Source organism: Lissotriton helveticus, chromosome 8 (assembly GCF_964261635.1).
Source record: "Lissotriton helveticus chromosome 8, aLisHel1.1, whole genome shotgun sequence".
NCBI lineage: Eukaryota > Metazoa > Chordata > Amphibia > Caudata > Salamandridae > Lissotriton > Lissotriton helveticus.
The window spans coordinates 1,720,674,099-1,720,689,063 of record NC_136069.1 but is presented as its reverse complement, the minus strand read 5'-3'; the positions used below and the strand labels follow the sequence as shown (position 1 = coordinate 1,720,689,063).

The 14,965-nt window shown below is 46.5% G+C and overlaps 1 pseudogene; it reads right to left on the bottom strand.

Annotated features, from left to right (window-relative positions):
• LOC144772180 (lysozyme g-like) overlaps positions 1 to 10,955 on the bottom strand; it is a 90,895-nt pseudogene extending 79,940 nt beyond the window's left edge.
• Between the last annotated feature and the right edge of the window lie 4,010 nt (positions 10,956 to 14,965).

The following is a 14,965-nucleotide window of genomic DNA, read 5'->3' as shown; positions in this document are numbered from 1 at the left end:
TTTATATCAAACATGCATTACATAATAAGCTGAAGCTGGTCTATTAATGCTCAAACTGTGAAATCAGGATATTCTGACTTACACCACTCATTTCCAACTCCTGGCCTCTGAGGTGACGTGTCCACTGCTGCAGCCTTTCATCTGGCTCTCGGGGACCTCCTCAAAGATTCCTTGTGGTTAGTGTTAAATCAACCAACCCCATTGGGGACTTTAATCAACCTGAAGCTGCGAATGGATGCCCAGAAAAACCTTTCGGCGAACCAAGGGATGGACTTAAAATTGAAGACCCTGACTTAATAAAGTCCCAAGTGGCAGTGTCTGATGTTACCCCTCAGGCGGCAGGACCCATGCAGACTGGAGACTCGTGAGTGACCCTGTCAACCAAAGAAAGGAAAAGCCGTAGGGAGACATGATTGAGTTTCTAGTGTGGACATTTGGTGAGAGGCTATCCTCAGTTACAGGCAAAGAACTTTGCTTGCCTATCTACAGCGGGCCTGTGAAGGGCTCAGAATTACTGAAGTGTACTTTACTGATTGATCACATCGATCTCATGCAAGTTCATTCTTGAGGACTTGTGATACTTCTTGCCGTATTAGACTCTGGAGCATCTGATTGGTTTATGGGTAATCAATTTCAAACTGGATGCTAGAGTCCTATCAAGGTGAAATGCATGAAGGAAGCGAGACAAGTAATAGATGCGACGGCTCTCACTGTAGAAGCTGTAACTTTTGAAGTCCTTCCATTATTGATTCACTTCAATGTAATCAATGTTACATCCTATCCCTTTCTATTGCTCTCGGCACTACATGACCTAGGAAACATCACGCCCATATAGACTGGAATACGCAACCTTTAACTCATCTTACTGCGATACACAGTGCTTTCAAAAGCAGTCACTGACAAGACAAAGGCCTAATTTTGAGTTAGGAGTAAGGGTTACTCTGTCACAAGAATGCGCCTTATTGCATGTGCATTATATCCCATGGCCCTTGTAATAAGGCGGATGGGGTATCCAACCCGTCCGCCAAACTCTAAGTCAGGCCATCAGCCGGAAAAACTGAAAAGAAATCAAAGCCCTGCACAGAAATAGTATGTGACACGTACGAAATGGCACCAATCCCAGTTTTCCACATAAATCTTGTCAGCATCAGCCTTTCCATGCTCTGAGGTACAGCCACATTCTTCTGAAGCCACCCTAAAAGTACAGAAGGATGTAGAGGATGCTCCTCCAAATTATCATGAATTTATAGATGTGTTTATCAAGAAACGAGTCAACACTCTTCCAGCTCATTGAGAGTGTGACAGACAAATCGATCTATTACCTGGAGAGCCTAGTCCACACTGGAAGATCTATCCACTGGAAGGTGAAAGAGGCCGACATTGTACAACAATAAATTCAGTAAAACTTTGATAAAAGCTTTATTCGACAGACCACCTTTCAAGCAGGGTCCCCAATCCTTTTTGTGTCGAAGGCGAATGGGGAATACAAGCCATGAATAAACTATAGAGAATTAATGTGATATCATAAGAAATTGATATCTGCCATCCCTGGATCAAGTCAAATCTGTCAAAGTATTGTATAAGTTGGATCTTACAGGAACATACAACTATGTGAAAAGGATTAATGGAATTTGGCATTCAATACCCAATATGGGCATTTTGAATAACTAGTACTGCCTTTCAGCTTCCGTAATTTCACTGCAGCCTTCCAGCATTTTGTCAACATTTTCAGTGATATTCTGGATCTGTGCATCGTGATTGGAAGGATTGGAGTTAGGACAGAACATGTGTATCTAGCCTTGAGCCCCAGATGATAACCAGTGCAGGCAATACCACAATCTCACATAGGACAGTAGAACAAGAAAACAGAATTTTATTCATACACACCTGCATGAGTCCAAAGCAATTGCCATCGTCACCCCACCCTTGGATCAGGTCGGCTCCAGCACAGGACTGCCGCGAGATAATTCCAGCAATAATGCCCGCTTGGACATTCTTCTCCCGTGCTACGCTGTCGATAAGGCCCTTGTATTTTTGCATATTGGAGGAGTCAGTCTGGGCCATCTTACGAGATGCTGCAACTCCTGGAATCAAAAATCAAAATGTTGTCCTTGATCACTCACTCACAATCATGCATGAAAATGCTGATTAAGTTAGTTTTAGATTCAGCTGACCTGTTATTCCTCCCACTTCCTAAAATGGTTCTCAGGTCCTGAACATTACCCTGTGATACACAACCTGTCTCCAGTTTGAACAGAAACTATAACTTGGGGCAGAATCCATGACTTCATGATTATGCTTGGCAAAGTCAATCAAAACTGGAAAGATGGAAAGCTAAATCTTGCTTCTGAGTTCAGCTGGTTCGGAAGATTTTCCTTATATGACCAGAATTTCTACAAATATTACAGAACTTGGGAACTGCAGTGGAATTGGAACAAGAGACATTGCATGAAAGAATCAAAGTTTAGGTTTGTCTACTGAAATGGATTGAGAAAGTAGTGCTAAGTTCACAAACTAAAGACAACAGCAAAAGGGATGTCAGGTTTACAAACTAAAGGAGACAAAAAAGTACTTTCAGACTCAAGTCGCAAAGGCGAAAAAGAAACTAGCTTCAGCCTCGCGACCAAAAGTGACAGAAAAGTGCTGTCAGATTCCTGAACTATAATGGACTATAAGGAACATGGACTGATTTACCTTACACTGCAGTGGGCTGCCAAGGTGAAATGAAAGCCAGATGAAAGAATCACAGAAGAGACACAGTAAGTATTGTTGACAGCAGGTCACCTACCGTCAAGGGAGGGATAGGACAATAGGAGAATAAGAGATTTATTCACACATTTAGACTAGCCCCGGCACAAATTAAGGAGGCTAGGAGATTAGCTCCTAGGTTTAAAATTGACTGTGCATTGAGTGCATGTAGCAGTCTTTGAACACCTAAATCATATAAGCAGCATATTGTGTTTTTTTTAATGTAATTTGCGTTTGGTAACGCAAACACACAAGATGGCTTATCATGTGAGCTTTTGTTTTTGTGTTTCTTTGCTTTTGATGATATTGCAGACCCGTCCTGAGTTGTGAAGGGATGGTCACGATGATGCCCAATGTTACATTACAATTGGCTGGACTTGTTCTAGTCATTCAAAATTCTCAGATATGATATTTTCGTGCTGTGAACCTGACAGACAACACTTCACCAGTGCATGTCTATTCGGTTATGATAAGTATTGTAGGAACAATATATAGATAGGATTAAAAGTATGTCCACTGTGAAAGTCAGCCATGTTACTGTCCCTCCTTTGTGAAAATTGGTGGAGTGGAAATTGGACAGGAAATGAAATGACCAACAGACTTGATTGGTGATTCTCCTATTTGATTTTTAAAGAGAATTATAAGACTATGGCTCTTGCTAGGTGACACCACGGCCGAAAATGCAATCACCACATTGCGCACAGTCATTGAGACTTACCGCGTTCCAAATCAATCAGCTCAAGCTGCTGAATTAGTAGCTCTGTTGAGAGCCTGTGAGCTGAGTGAGGGAATGACTGTCAATATCTACATTGTATTCATTAGACTCACTTGCCATGTATTCCCAGTGATCATGAGGAGGCACTGTGCAGCTTGTGCATCATGTAGTGCGCATGGTGCACAATTACTAGCGGGGTATCTGCATGCCCCAGACAACTTGTATCATGCATTTTCCCTTTTTGCTGTTTCCTGAATAAAGAATGTAGGAACAAACAGATGTAGTAATTCAAAGGATGTCTTGAGCACAGCCATGTGTATGAAAGTCTATTTTAGAACAGAAATGCTATGTCCCCTTTTACCCCCAGCTGGTAGGAAAATGTACCCTTACATTGAAGTTAGTGAGGATAATGGAGAGCCCCAATTGAAGAGACCTGCAGTGCTGCCCTTGGCCCTGTATTGTATGAGGGCGACAGCGCATCTTAGATCAGATTTGTCCTATGGTTTTTGGCCCTCCTGAATATTGCAGGCCACCTGTTCACTGCTCCACTGTTAATAGCAGGCGATTTGCTTCTGTGTTAATGGAAAGGAAATAACAAATGTTATCTTTCCTATACCTCCAGGTTCTGCAGGCTCTTCCAGAAAGAAAGGAAGTCTGGTATTAAATGACCTGCAGACCAGTAATCACAGGATGAATCACAGCTCCTGCAAGCGACAGCTGGAGCCTTCAACACTTCTCAGCATCCAGAAAACAGCGAAAAGTGAGCAGCGCCAGAACGCCACTGGTGACATCTCGAAAGCACCGCGTTTGCTCCATCAGACGGCGTTGGACAGCAGAAGAAGGAGGAAATGGATCCCTGCTTGCCTCAGGCTGAATTTTCAGCAAAAGAGCGAAAAAATAAATGGATCCTTGTTGTGAGCGACAGGGCTCATTTAGGATTTCATCCTTCAACTCTCATGTGCTGGTAACCTCTGACAGCGCGCGGTTTGGGCGCAATGAAACCGCCAGCAAGTTCTAATTCCCCAGATGCCCTTGAGCCCCAGTTTCGAGATGACCATAAGTTTGGTCAGCCCCCTTTTTAGGTCTCGCTTAGCGAACGCAGCACATGAGCTGCTTTGCCTTGGCGAGACTCTATTGTTGTGGATTTTGCTAGTGAAGGGAGACAAACCATGTGCACGCATGCACATCCAATGTACACGCGCATGGCGTCTCATCTCTGGTATCTCCTCTGAAACGGGACAGGAGATGGCATGCGTACGGACAGGAGATGTGCACTCTGTACGCGTGCACATCTCCTGTCCCCACGCGAACACAGCGGGCAGTTAAGTAACGTTTTCGGCACGTTGGCATTTCCATGTTCACACGTTTATCGTCTTTTGATGTATTTGCTAAATTGCAACGCTTTTCTTACTGATTGAAAACCCAGAGGGCCGGAATCAAGGGGTGAAAAAAATGAATTTCCATCCTTAGTCACGGAATCCGGATTAGTGAAGTTGCAAATGTAAAAGGTAAAGTGTGGACTCTATACACCTTACGTTTTAGGGGGTAGGGCTGTAAACAGTGGTGGGAAGAGGATTAGCAATAGTATATGTGACAAATGCTATCAAATCATAACTTAGTGGGAGTTCACAAACATTTTTTTCACATGATGTTTGTTGCGTGATTTACATGTCAGCTATTTTCAGGGCTCAGTTTGGGCACGGGATCTTCAAGCCAAAGCCGATGCTTGGCTCTACGCCCCATGTTAATGTGCTAGCTAGCCCACCTTTAACTATTTCTAACAATAAACCACATGCTCTTACCACCAGACACATACAACCAAGCCCCGCTGAATAACAGCAGCACATCCCTTTTCAGCTCTCTAATCACCACGCCTTCAGCCTGTACAAACTATGTAAAAGCCCCACCCTCAGGAAGAGGAGGTACTGCCACTCAATGCGGTCACGTGTCAGCGAACACCTAGGCTTTGGGTAATTAACACGCAGCTCTATGCACCTGTGTCAAGTTCACACCCACGAAGGACTGCAACTCCCCTGCTTTATAGTCCCTTGTAAACTCCCCGCTGGAGGGAAGAGATGCGGCACCTTCAGCGCTTGTGCACTGTACTCGGGCTATGCAGTGCTTCCGCTTCTCGCCCTGCCTGCCTCTCACAGAACGCCCGAGGATCAGGCCCCAAACATACTGAATACCCTATGGCCATGAAAAGCAGACCGCATGCTCACATTGATAAGGTGTGCGTTGGCTGACCAGGCCACTTCCAAGACCCTTACGCGTTCTTTTTTCTGGAGATACATGCCCCCTCCTTCCCGTTGCTACCCTTCTCACTAACTATTCTTCCTCTACTCCTTCCAAGGCAGCCTCATTCCCTTTCGATCATACTATCCTCTGGCCTTCCTCCGACCTACGCATTCTGCATACTCCCTCCCATTCTCCACAAACGCTCCCATTTGTCCTCTGGCCGGCTTGCTTCCTTCCTTCCCACTTGCTGTAGGGCCCCTAATTTCCATACATTTTCCACAGGCTCCCTCCTTCTTCCCTCCCACCCTATTCAGGTCCTCCTTTTTCCCTTCCCCTTTCCTTAGGCCACTCCTTTTACCCTCATTCTCCACAGGCCTTCCCGGCCCACTCTCCTTTATTATTTCCCCCTTCACCCGCAGACTATCTTCCACAAACACAACACAATACAAAACCGAGCGCCTTGTTTACAAAGCTGCGAGGAGTGGTCTAACTATGGCCTGGAATCTTTGTAAGACGGATCTTCCGTCATCTCTCATTCACGGACGGACACCACAATATCCACACCCTGGCGCTTCCACTATCATAAGCAAAGTATGTGTTGAATACAGTTACACTACTACCCATAAAGTAGAGGTAGGAATGCTATTAAAACTACTGTCAACCAAGGTCACTTTAAGTCCTAGACATGCCAATATGGTCTCTAATAAACACTAGTAAAAGAGCAGAAGGTGCTCTACATTAGTCGCTGCCCCCCTCCGCCCAGGTAGCGCCTGGAGCCAAGGGAAGCTCTACCAGCGTACAGTGTGAACGCTGGCTTATTCGTGCAGGACAGGCCTGATCATTCAAGCACAAGCTGGGCTCCCAGCCAGTCATAGTTTTTTCAAACCTATATTTTAAAATTGCACTAATTAGAGGATTAGGATTGGATTACTGGAGAGGACGGCAGCTATGACTGGAGGGTGAGCAGAGGAACTGGAATACAGAAGGCACTTTGATGGTTACTGTGGTGCCTCGAAGAGCCATCATGTTTTTTTTTCCAGTTTATGATTTAGACATTTCTTTTCAGCTGTATTTTTCTTTTGAATGGGTCAATCCTCTCCTGTCCCAAGGTTAGAAAAGAGGTCCATGCTGGCCCGTCGTCTGCTAAAGGTCACATCCATATTAAAAGCCATGTGACCTTCATTCGTACTAAGCATGGGCGAATTTTGCGAATTCGAGATTCACGGATTTGCGAATTCGCGATCTGCAAAATTCGCAAATTTGTGCGAATTTGCGGATTTTTTAAATTTTGCGTGTTTGTGGGGCGCTTTGCGTGTTCACGGGGCGCTGTGCGTGTTCGCGGGGCGCTGTGCGTGTTCGCAGGGCGCTGTGCGTGTTCGCGTTTTTTTTTTTTTCGTTTTTACTTTTTGTTCCCTTCTGCCCTCTACCCTTCTGCCCTCTGCCCCACTCCTGTTTTATTTTAGGATGGCGCCGGCAAGCTGCCAGCGCCATCCTGAAACAGTTACTAAGTTATCAGGAAGCACTAATAGATAAAATAAAGCAGGAAATAAAGCAGGTGCACCTGCTTAATTTTATCTATTAGTGCTTCCTGATAACTTAGTAACTGTTTTAGGATGGGGCTGGCAGCTTGCCGGCACCATCCTAAAATAAAACAGGAGTGGGGCAGAGGGCAGAAGGGAAGAGGGCAGAAGGTTAGCTTCAACAGGAAGCAGTAATAGATAAAATAAAGCAGGTGCTCGAGCACCTGCTTCATTTTATCTATTAGAGCTTCCTGATGAAGCTAACTTAGTAACTGTTTTAGGATGGCGCTGGCAGCTTGCCGGCGCCATCCTAAAATAAAACAGGAGTGGGGCAGAGGGCAGAAGGGCAGAGGGCAGAAGGTTAGCTTCAACAGGAAGCTCTAATAGATAAAATGAAGCAGGTGCTCGAGCACCTGCTTTATTTTATCTATTAGTGCTTCCTGATGAAGCTAACTTAGTAACTGTTTTAGGATGGCGCTGGCAGCTTGCCGGCGCCATCCTAAAATAGTTACAAGCTTGAAGCTTGAACTTTTGCCCCCAGATCCGTTCGCTCGCGGATTTTTGGCAAATTCGCGGGAGTTCGCGGATTGCGAATTTGCAGAAAATCCGCAAAAATCCACGAGCGGAACGGATTTTACGCACACACTTAATTCGTACACAGAGTTCATCTGCTTCTACCCCAATCTCAAAGTCCATGGCAGGACTTGATTCCTCGCTTCAGAGCCGAATCGGAGTTACTGGAGGTCTCAGAATTGGTTAAAGAGAACTCAGACGGTGGTCATTCAGCAATGGTGGTCCTGCTGGAGCTGTCAGCGGCATTCAACACAGTCTGGCATGCCACCCTTTTTGATAGACTAAAAGAAGAGGACATTCAAGGATAAAATCTTTTTTGGAAGACAGATCTCAAGAGGTGCATCTTCACCCTTTTTCATCTGCCCCTAAACCCCTTTTATATGGAGTGCCAGAAGGCTGTGCTTTGAGCCCGACTCTGTTCCATCTGTATATGGTTTCTTTGGCTGGCCTGATTGCATTCTATGGTGTGCAGGTTATATGGAGTCCCAGGAGGCTCAGCTTTAAGCCCGACTCTGTTCCAACTGTATATGGTTTCTTTGGCTGTCCTGATTGCATTCTATGGTGGCAGGTTATATGGAGTCCCAGAAGACTCAGCTTTAAGCCCGACTCTGTTCCATCTCTATATGGTTTCTTTGGCTGGCCTGATTGCATTCTATGGTGGCAGGTTATATGGAGTCCCAGAGGACTCAGTTTGAGCCCGACTCTGTTCCATCAGTATATGGTTTCTTTGGCTGGCCTGATTGCATTCTATGGTGTGCCGGTGACACCCAGCTCCTATGATAATTTCAGGAGCATTCGGAGGTTGCTCTCAACAAAATGAGAGACTTCAGGGAGTGGCTGGATGGATTGAAGAGAACTTCCTTTGATTGAACTCCAATTAAACAGCAGTTCTATTCTTCGTTCTTGTGGTCCTTCTCCTCCACCCCGGGTTCCTACTGCTCCTGCCAGAAATCTTGGTGTTATCTTTGACGCAGCCCTTTCCTTCCCTGCTCAAATTAAGCAGATTTCGTCAGTATGTTTCTGCAAACTGAAATCGCTACAGAAGTTGCTGCACCTTATACCTGAGGACTCACAAACACGTTGGTTCACACACTGCTTACCCACTGCCTGAATCACGCCATAGTCTTGAGTTGAATTCTTTCCTTTCTAATTCAAAGACTTCGGATTATTCAACTCGCAGCAGCACGTCATATCCGGAGAGTTCCTCCCACCCCCATCTGAAGCAGGTACATTGGCTGACAGTCACTAAACGCATTAAATTCACGCTATCACGTTGGCGTTTAGAGCGTTTGCAGGGGGAGGTCCCTATATCCGCTAGTATCCTTTGTCTGTAGGAGTCTTTCTTGGCAAGTGTTATGCATCTGAATTTGGATGCGGGTCCTCTTCAGTGGAGCAGGAAGGTTCACTTGTCACTGTCAGACCTTTCCGAGCAGGCTGGCTTGCAGTGTGTAAAAAGCAACACATGAACACATGAACACACATGTGTGGCCAAGAGCACAGCCAATGCACAACACCAGCACACCCATCCCAGGTACTAGGATACACAATCAATATTAAGGGCCTTTTTATGAGTACTGTGGTCCTAGGACTGCTATACTCATGTTGGCGGCCTGACCACCGCCACCACTGCGGGTCCACTTGCTGTATTTTGGGTGTGGCGGTTGGATCGCCGTGTCTGCCGGGATCCAGGATTGCATGGCGGTGGTGCACCGAAAAGGTGCAGGAATATGCTGGTGGTGCCACTGCACCACCGTCGAGCATATTCCAAGTTGTATTTCTACCACCCATTTCAATGCGGTGAAACCACCATGAAAAGGGCGGCGGAGATGCAACCCGGTCGCTTCTGGGCCTGGGAGTGCTTCCGGGAGGACTCATGTTGTGCCACCCTAGAATTGAACCCTGGTTCATGCGCTACATGGGGCATTACTCACTGCGCAGGAACGTGCTGCAGGCACTGTCACGACTGCAGTCTGCTGTTAAGGCTCTCCTATAGGCCTAACACAGCCACCCCCGTGAGACCACTGCAGCACCGTCTGCCCTAGATTCAACTCAGAATCCAGGCAGGCAGTCGCACCACATGCTTGGCGGTCTTCCTGCCAGCACAGTGGTGTCGGTGCACCTGGAGGACCACCAAACACATAACAAGGCTCTAAAACTAGAAGTGCTTATTTTAATCCTTTTACAGCTAAGGAAGTAGAAGCCTACCAACAGCTCTTGATTGTCACGATGCTGCCTGGGCCTGATACGCTTACCCAGTGGACATTATGGGGGGTCTACAGTTACCAAGGAAACACAAGAGACTCCACAACTTTTAGGATGCCGGCATTCATGGAGTTGACCAGCTACACTGTGATGGGACCAAGTTCGGGCAGTACACAAGCCTTTTTGTCTGCTATAATGAGATCAATACGATATTTCTAATACAAATGCGCAACTGTACTTTGCGCAACTCCGCAAAGTAGGAAAAAACTCTGCTGCGCTACGCGGAGCTCCGCAAGTGGTGGAGTTTGATAGAAAAATGCGATTCGCTGTGATTGCACAGTGCTGGATGCTTGCCCGCCCTGTGCAATCTTCGTGAACAGCACCATACACAGTGCAAGCGAGCGCTGCTTTCCTTTCTGCCGCTCGAGTAGATTTTTACTCGAGCGGCAGCTTTCTGAACGCGAACAGGCAGTTTCTCAACGCGAGCGGTCGCGAGCATATGCGACCACTCGCAATGAGAAAACTGACCCACCCGCATTAAGAAATCTCGCCGGGATGTTTATTTTCCACACTCGCGCTCGTCAACTTAATTTTGACGATTGTGAATGAGGAAAAATCTCACCGGGAGGTTGATTTTCTTTGATCGCGGTCCCAACTTGACGTTGACGAACACGAGCGAGGAAAAAAACTCCACTCCGCAACGCGGAGCGTTCTTGGGAACTCCGCAAGCTGCGCGTAACACGGAATGCGGAAATCTCCGCAAACTCCGTGAGCGGAGCGGAGTTCACCACCCAGGGTTAACTATTAAATGGGAAATTGCATTCCGAGGCCAAACAAACGCTGAATGTGTGAGCAAGGGTGTTCAGCTTACCTCTCTCAGTCAGTCGGTCCTGCCGCGCAGTCTGCTCGGAAGCTCCAGAGGTCTCCACTCTCATGATGTCACCTAAGGGTCACACCATGAATTAAAAGAGTATTTCATCTGAGAAACAGCACAGACAGGGAAACATGACATCTTAATTCTGACTTGTGTTGTGATCATGATTGACGGGTGTGAAATGGTGGCACAAAAGAACACGTCACATGCTCCTTTCAGTGCCAAAAGGCTTGAAGTTCCTGCCAAACATAACACTATACAACTGTAGCAGTCTGGGCATCCTTCACCATAACACACTAAAGAAACAAGTCTATCTTGAACGCCCAGAAAGCTGCTGTAAAATGGGATACACAACAGGTAAAAAACACACAGATCTCATCATAACAGATAGGAATCATGCCTCCGTTGGGGAGCTGAGTTTTTGGGAACTCTGCGAGCTCCAAGTAACGCGGAGTGTGGTAAACTCCGCAAACTCTGCGAGCGGAGTTCACCGCCCAGGGTTAACTATTAATTGAGAAATTGCATTCCAAGGGCCCAAAAAACTCTGCATGTGTGCGCAAGGGTGTTGAGCTCACCTCTCTCTGTCAGTCTGTCCTGCTGCGCAGTCTGCTTGGAAGCTCCAGAGGTCTCCACTCTCATGACATCACCTAGGGGTCACACCATGCATTAAAAGAGTATTTCAGCGTTGCCACGGTTTTTATATGTCCTCGAAAATACACCCTATCCCATGGCCCCTAGTTTTTTCCAGAAAGTGTCAGCGCTGGTTTCTACCCTTCTTTGGGGGAACCTCCCTGCACGCATTGCGCAATCCAAGTTGCACAGAGGCTGGTACGACGGTGGTATCGCCCTCCCTAACTTAAGACTGTACTACTGGGCAGCACACCTCAAGCCCATCAACCAGTGGATTCACGCGCCTCAAACTGAGCCAGCGTTCCGGGCGGACAGGGAACAACTGGGCGCGACAACTCTGCTGGGACCACTATACGATCGCCGCAAAGTTCGTGCCCTACTGGGGCCCACTAGACTGACAGTACAGGTGTGGCATACTGCAACGGCGGCGCTGGGTTGGAGGGGGAAGGTTACCGGAATGACCCCACTGTGGGATTCTCGGATGTTGGGCAATATGAGAAACAGTAAGGGTTTCACACACTGGGACACTATAGGGATCTCCACTGTGGGTGATCTCTGGGAGAGGAACGAAGTGATACCCTTTACCAGGCTGAAGGAACTCTATGACCTTGGTGACAGGGAACTTTATAGGTACATCCAGATACAACATGCATTGCTCACAGTCCTTCCCCCCGGCACAACACTGCCTGAGTCCTCGCCATTGGAAGACCGCCTCCTTACTGAGTTTATGATGGAAAGGGGGACATCACTTACATACCGCAAATTGCTCAATAACTTCCCTGATCCAACGCTCCTGTTGAAGGCGAAATGGGAGGGTGACACTGGTGACATGGACGAGCATGAGTGGAATGAGGCACTTGGGTCCCCTAAGGACGTGGGCATCTCCGCCCGAATGCGGCTAGTGCAACTCAAAATACTACACAGGGTCTATTACACTAGGACCATGCTACACCGCATCCACAGAATACCTAATCCTTACTGTCTTCGTGGGTGCGGGGAGGAAGGAACATTTTTTCACACCATATGGGAATGCCCCAAGATTCGTGAATTCTGGAAACAGATACTTCGGACACTCTCACAAACATTGGACCAGTCGTTGTTACCAGACCCAAAAAGGTGCTTGTTAAACTTATGGGAACCTACTGACCTTTCCAGACACGAACGGCTCTGGGTCACGGTCAGATTAATGGTGGCAAAACGAGACATCGCACAGCGCTGGGGGGCGGCGGACGTGCCGACCAAGTCACAATGGTGCCTAAATATGGACGGTGTGATGATAACAGAGAGGGCGGTTTATTCTAACCGGGCCTGCCCAGCAAAGTGGAACAAAATATGGACAAAGTGGAATGTGTACAGGGGGGACATTTGCGACCCTTTGCAGGAAAATGATTTAGATGGCTCCGACGAGGACGAGGAGGAGGGGTGAAGCGGAGTGAAAATGGCGGGGAGAGGGGTGGCCAGGGTTGCGGTGCGGGATCTCCTATTAGACTTACTAAACTGGAGGGCGGGTCACGGATGTAAGGTAGGATAGAGGGGGAGCAATTGCATAAAAGGGTGGGGGACTAGTGTAGACCTCTCACGGAAGGAACATGAAACTCGGATTGTGTTGATTCATGCAAGATCGTAATGCTAATTCCTAACGGTTAAAGTTAATTTTTGTTGTTTTACAAAAAAAAAGAAACAAAAAAGTACAATCAAAAACCTCATCCAGCGTCGATAAGTATATTTGGCAAGCAATTTTATTTTGCAGCGACTTTACTTAGATCTACATTGAAACTGTTGATTTCACTGACTCTCAGTGATGTTGCATTCTGTACCGCGAAATGTGTTAGCAGCCGGCCCGCGGGGTTGTAGGCGATCCGCTGTGTAATGTACAAGTGCAATAAAGGTTTTTAATAAAAAAAAAAATTAAAAAAAAAAAGAGTATTTCATCTGGGAAACAGCACAGACAGGGAAACATGACATCTTAATTCTGACTTGTGTTGTGCTCATGATTGACGGGTGTGAAAGGGTGGCACAGAAGAACACATCACGTGTCAAAAGGCTTGAAATTCCTGCTAAACATAACACTATACAAATGTAGCAGGCTGGGCATCCCTCACCATAACACACAAAAAAAACAAAGTCTATCTTGAACGGCCCGAAAGCTGCTGTAAAATGGGATACACAACAGGTACAAAACACACAGATCTGATCATAACAGATAGGAATCATGTCTCCGATGCTTAGTGGAGTTTTTGGGAATTCTGCGAGCTCCAAGTAACGCGGAGTGTGGTAAACTCCGCAAACTCTGCGAGCGGAGTTCACTGCCCAGGGTTAACTATTAATTGAGAAATTGCATTCCGAGGGCCAAAAAAACTCTGCATGTGTGCGCAAGGGTGTTGAGCTCACCTCTCTCTGTCAGTCTGTCCTGCTGCGCAGTCTGCTTGGAAGCTCCAGAGGTCTCCAATCTCATGACGTCACCTAAGGGTCACACCATGAATTAAAAGAGTATTTCATCTGAGAAACAGCACAGACAGGGAAACATGACATCTTAATTCTGACTTGTGTTGTGATCATGATTGACGGTGTGAAAGGGTGGCACAGAAGAACACGTCACATGCTCCTTTTAGTGCCAAAAGGCTTGAAGTTCCTGCTAAACATAACACTATACAACTGTAGCAGTCTGGGCATCCCTCACCATAACACACTAAAAAAACAAGTATATCTTGAACGCCCAGAAAGCTGCTGTAAAATGGGATACACAACAGGTACAAAACACACAGATCTGATCATAACAGATAGGAAACATGTCTCCGATGCTTAGCGGAGTTTTTGGGAACTCTGCAAGCTCCGCGTAACGTGGAAAATTCCGCAAACTCCATAAGCGGAGGGGAGTTCACCGCCCAGAGTTAACTATTAAATGATGAATTGCAATCCGAGGCCAAACAAACGCTGAATGTGTGCGCAGGGTGTTGAGCTTACCTCTCTCAGTCAGTCTGTCCTGCCGCGCAGTCTGCTCAGAAGCTGCAGCGGGCTCCACTCTCATAATGTCACCTAAGGGTCACACCATGAATTAAAAGAGTATTTCATCTGAGAAACAGCACAGACAGGGAAACATGACATCTTAATTCTGACTTGTGTTGTGATCATGATTGACTGTGTGAAAGGGTGGCGCAGAAGAACACATCACGTGCCAAACGGCTTGAAATCCCTGCTAAACATAACACTATACAACTGTAGCAGTCTGGGCATCCCTAATCATAACACACTAAAAAAACAAGTCTATCTTGAACTCCCAGAAAGCTGCTGTAAAATGGGATACACAACAGGTACAAAACACACAGATCTGATCATAACAGATAGGAAACACGCCTAAGTGAAATGTCATAATATAAAGTCAAGACTCAAAGGCCGCTAAGTCTTCATAATAAGTTATCCGAAAAAACACGACGTGATCTCAGCCATGGTGCCTTCTTCTGTGTG